At 44.9% G+C, this 5,069-nt stretch overlaps 1 pseudogene; it reads right to left on the minus strand.

Moving 5' to 3' along the window:
* Window positions 1-2,562: 2,562 nt before the first annotated feature.
* LOC100615626 (elongation factor 1-gamma-like) lies at window positions 2,563-3,544 on the minus strand (annotated as a pseudogene).
* Between the last annotated feature and the right edge of the window lie 1,525 nt (window positions 3,545-5,069).

Raw genomic sequence — 5,069 nt, forward strand, 5'->3', positions numbered from 1 at the left:
CATGGGCTCAAGAGATCCTCCCACCTCAGCCCCCTGAATAGCTAAGACTACAACCACACACCACCATGCCAGCTAATTTATTTACTTTTGTAGAGATGGGGTCTTGCTATGTTGCCCAGGCTGGTCTTGAACCTTTGGCCTCAAGTGATCCTCTTGCCTGGGCCTCCCAAAGCACTGGGATTATAGGAATGAATAGTGCCTGGCCTCCCACTAGACTTAAGCATAGAGATTTTGTCTTGCTCGTGCTTCAATCTGTCATTCAATAAATATGTGTCAGGTACCTACTATATGCCAGACATCAGGCTAGGTGCTGCAGATTCAGTGACGACCTGGATAGACTCAGTTCTTGCTCTTGTAGAGCTTATAGTCTAGTGCAGAAGGTTGACAAGCAAATGGGCAAGAAGAGTACGTATGAAAAATGTTATGATGAGGAAAGTGTCAAGTGCCATGGGAAGCCCAGAGCAGGTGTACCTAACTTTCTTTAGGGGGCAAATGGAAGTCTTTCAGAAGGAAGCAATTTAAGCTGAGAATTGAAGAAAAAGTACAAGTTAGTTAGTCAATGTGGCAGTCATGGGTCAGAGGTGGGAGAGAGCACAACACATTCCAGAAACTGAAAGAGGACTGGGCACGGTGGCTCATGCCTATAATCCCAACACTTTGGGAGGCTGAAGTGGGAGGATTGCTTGAGTCCAGGAGTTTGAGACCAGCCTGGGCAACATAGCTAGATTTTATCTCTCCAAAAACATATTAAAAATTAGCCAGGTGTGATGATGGGCACCTGAAGTCCTACGTACTCAGGCTGGAGGCTGGAGGCTGAGGCAGGAGGCTCATTTGAGCCCAGGAGTTCCAGGCTACAGTGAACTATGATCATGCCACTGCTCTCCAACCTGAGTGACAGGGTGAGACCCTGTCTCCAGCAAAACAAAACAAAGAAATTCACAGAGCAGTCGAGGTTAGGGGCAAGCAGTGAAGATTGTGTGAAGTGGGGTGTGGCCGGGGTGAGGAAAACAGAGATTGGTGTTTAGTGTGATAATTATACACATAGAAAGCTCTATGTAAAGTGTTTGTTAAATGAATGGATGAGCCATTCCAAAACCTGAGAAAGCAAGACATTTGGGAAAAGCAAATTTGTTTGTGATTGTTCATTCCTTTGTTCACTGGGAGGCATTGTATTGTGTTGGCTAAAAGTCTGGACTCACACCAACTGCTTGGGTTTGAATCCTGGCTTTGACAGTTAATAGCTGAGTGACCTTAGACAAATTACATAACTTTTCTATGTGCCATTTTCCTCATCTGTAAGAGAGAAATGATAATAATTCATAGAATTGTCATGAAGATTAAACAAGTTAATAATATTTGTAAAGCACTTGGAATAATGCCTAGAATTAAGCACTGACTGTTTGCTATTATTATTCCTCCCTTCATTGAAACATTTATTGAGGGCCAAGTACCATGCTAGGTGCTGTGAAAATATGTGGCTTCAGCCATGGAGGAGGACCATAAAATCTGGTGAGGGAGAAGATTCATAAATAAGCAATTACAACACAATGTGATCAAGTGAGGCGATAGTGGTAAATCCTGCAGAACTGAACAAGACAGAGTGACTCATTCTCTCCAAAGAAGCCAAGGGAAGCTTCAGAGAGAAGAATGTATTTAAGTTGGGTGACGCAGAATGAACAGAGTTTGGCAGCAGACAAAAGCAGTACGGTTTATCAGGCCAAGGAAGCACCATGTTGCAAAGGTTTAGTAGGATGCAAGTCTAAGGCATGTTTAGGAAATGGCAGGGGGGTCTTGAGCACCTGTTATGTTCCAGGGTCTGTGCTAGGCACTTTTTATATGTTCTTTCACTTTCCATAAGAACTTAAGAGGTGAGAATTATGGTCTACATTTTTTATGAGAAGGTGATCTGAAAGATTGAGAGACTTGCTCAAGATCATGGAAAGCAGTGGGTCTAAATTTGAATCCAAATCTATGTGACTCTAAGGTTTGTGTTCTTTGAGGAAAGGATGGGGCCTGACAATGACCTTGTGAAGTTTTTAGTGTAGCTAAAAGTACAATACTTGTATTTATTCCTTTATTTTTTAGAGTGAGGGTCTTACTCTATTGCCCAGGCTGGAGTGCAGTGGCGCAGTCATAGCTCACTGCAGCCTCAAACTCCTGGGCTCAAGCGAGCCTCCTATCTCATCCTCCCGAGTAGCTACGACTATAGGCATGCATCACCATGCCCAGCTAATTTTTTATATTTTTTTGTAGAGACAGAATCTTGTTTTGCTGCCCAGGCTTGTGTTGAACTCCTGGCCTCAAGAAATCCTTCCTCCTTGGCCTTCCAAAGTGCTGGGATTACAGGTGTGAGCCACCACTCCCGGCCCAATATTTTTATTTTAAATTTTAATAATGTTGGATGGCAATCTTGTTAAGTAGGCACTTGGTATTTCTCAGTCGTCATAAATGGAAAAAACTGACCTTAAATTAAACTTTTTTTTTTTCAATATTCAGTTTCTTTTAATGATCCCCATCTCCTTAAAGAACAGGTACAGGAAGCAAGGCAATGGCAAGAGCTGTTTACTTGAAGATCTTGCCCTGACTGAAGTTGGCCCACATGCTGGAAGGCCCTTTTCCAGGAACAGTACTCACAAACCAGTGTCTGGGTCTCCTTGCTGCCAGGATCCAGTTTCTGCCACGTGTATGACTCGAAGACCACCTGCCAATCTGGACTCAGTGTCAAGGCCTGTGAAGACCCAGGCTCCAGAAATGGAGCTGATATTGTTGCTTCCAAAGAGGATGGCACTGGCAAAGGCATTCTTTCTCAGTTTGTTCAACTGCTGGAACATTCCAGCGATGAGACTGCAACTCCAGAAGGTCTGGGTGAGCTTCTCAGGAAAGCAATACTCAGACCAACCATCCTTATCAGAGTGCTCCCGAAAATACGGCAGCACCACATTGTGTCCTTATAGGAGTACTTGTGCTTAAATTCATCCATCACAAAGGTACTCGGGCAAGTGAGCAAAGGGGTCTTGGCTTTGGGCTCAGCAGCCAGTGCCTGCTCACATTCATCCATCTCCTCAGGAGCAGGGTCAGCCGCCTTTTTCTCCTTTCTGTTCAGCCTAGGGCTTCTGCTTTTCTTCCCGTGAACTTTTCTCCTGTGGGGTGTCCTTTTTAGGCCTGCTCTCTGCAAATATTTTAGCATCAAATAGGGCCATTTTCTCCTATCATTTTACTTCCCCCAAGACAGCCTGGAACTGGGGCTGGTTAATGCAGGTGAGAAAGTTACTATCATGACCACTATTTGTGATTCTGTGATGTTCTGTGTTAATATCCTGAGGGTTTGTTAGGGGATTTCCCTTTTATACGTGTGGTTCCCAAATTGTCTTTTGAGGAGCCCTGGGGTGCCCTAGCTAACTGAGGGCTCTAGAGGATATTTTGACATTTTAGGAGAAATACAAGCTGGGCGCAGTGCCTCATGCCTGTAATCCCAGCACTTTGGGAGACCCAGGAGGGTGGATCACTTGAGGCTAGGAGTTCCAGACCAGCCTAGACAACAAGGCAAAATCCCGTCTCTACAAAAATCAGTTGGGCATGTTGGCGCACACCTGTAACTCCAGCTACTTGGGAGGCCAAGGCATGAGAATGGTTTGAACCTAGAAGGCGGAGGTTGTAGTGAGCTGTAATCGCGCCACTGCACTCCAGCCTGGGTGAGACAGCGAGACTCCATGTTAAAGAGAGAGGGAGAAGGGAGAGGGGAGAAGGGAGAGGGGAGAGGGGAGAGGGAGATTCAATATATGTCTGATACCACACAAGCTTGAGTTCAAGGTTTAAACATGTCTCTGGATGATGTCATGTCTTTTTGAAGCTAAGTTTTCAGAGGTTGCTGTAATAAAAAGCAAGTACCAAGTGAAAATCACTGTGGAACAATAAATGACTGTAGCAGCATACGATGAGATCCCAAAGTTTGAGAAGGGAATTGCTAAACAGGCACATACATCCCTTAGCACATAATTATGAATATTTAAGAATAAAAACTGGCTGGGCACAGTGGCTCATGCCTGTAATCCCAGCAATTCTGTTACCAGTGGAAGGTGCCCAGATTCTTGGCTTCTTGAAAAAATTGGACAAAACACACAAATAAAGCAAGGAAAGAATGAAGCAAGAAAAGCAGAGATTTACTGAAAACGAAAGTTCACTCCATAGTGTGGGAGCAGGCCAAGCATATGGGTTCAGGAAACTGGTTACCCAATTTTCTGGGATTTAAATACCCTCTAGAGGCTTCCCATTGGTTACTTGAGGTACACCCTATGTAAATGAAGAAGTGGCCTGTGATTAATCTGATTGGTTGCAGAAGGCAACCAATCAGAGGCTGAAGTGACGTTACAAAGTTAAACCAATCTGATTGGTTGCTTTCTGCAACCAATCAGAGACGGAAGTGAAGTTACAAAGTTAAACCCATGCAAACATCTGATTGGTTGCAGAAGGTGACCAATCAGAGGCTGAAGTGAAGTTACAAACTTATACTCCTATGCAAATGAAAACTTGGCCTGAGACCAGCCTGATTGGTTGCAGAAGAGGACAAATCACAGGTACTTTCAGTTTTTCATCTGCCAGGCAGAAAAGTGGGGGATGCAAAGGGAGTAGCCTCTGGTCCTTTTGTCACTTGGGTGTGGTAAGTTGGAGTTTTCCCTTTGACTTAGTTCTAGGAAGTCAGAATGAATCGGACTTATGTTCCCTGCCTTCAGACCCTGTAGTGTGTAGTGCCTCACTTTGGGAGGTCGAGGCGGGTAGATCACTTGAGATCAGGAGTTTGAGACCAGCCTGGCCAACATGGCAAAATCCATCTCTACAAAAAGGCGGAGGTTGCAGTGAGCCGAGACTACACCACTGCACTACAGCCTGGATGACAGGGCAAGACTCCATCTCAAAAAAAAAATGCTGGGCATGGTGGCTGTAATCCCAGCACTTTGGGAGGCTGAGGCGGGTGGATCACCTGAGGTCAGGAGTTCAAGACCGCCTGGCCAAATGGCAAAACCCCATCTCTACTAAAAATGCAAAAATTAGCTGGGTGTGGTGGCACACGC

Source organism: Pan troglodytes, chromosome 1 (genome assembly GCF_028858775.2).
Source record: "Pan troglodytes isolate AG18354 chromosome 1, NHGRI_mPanTro3-v2.0_pri, whole genome shotgun sequence".
NCBI classification, from domain to species: Eukaryota; Metazoa; Chordata; class Mammalia; order Primates; family Hominidae; genus Pan; species Pan troglodytes.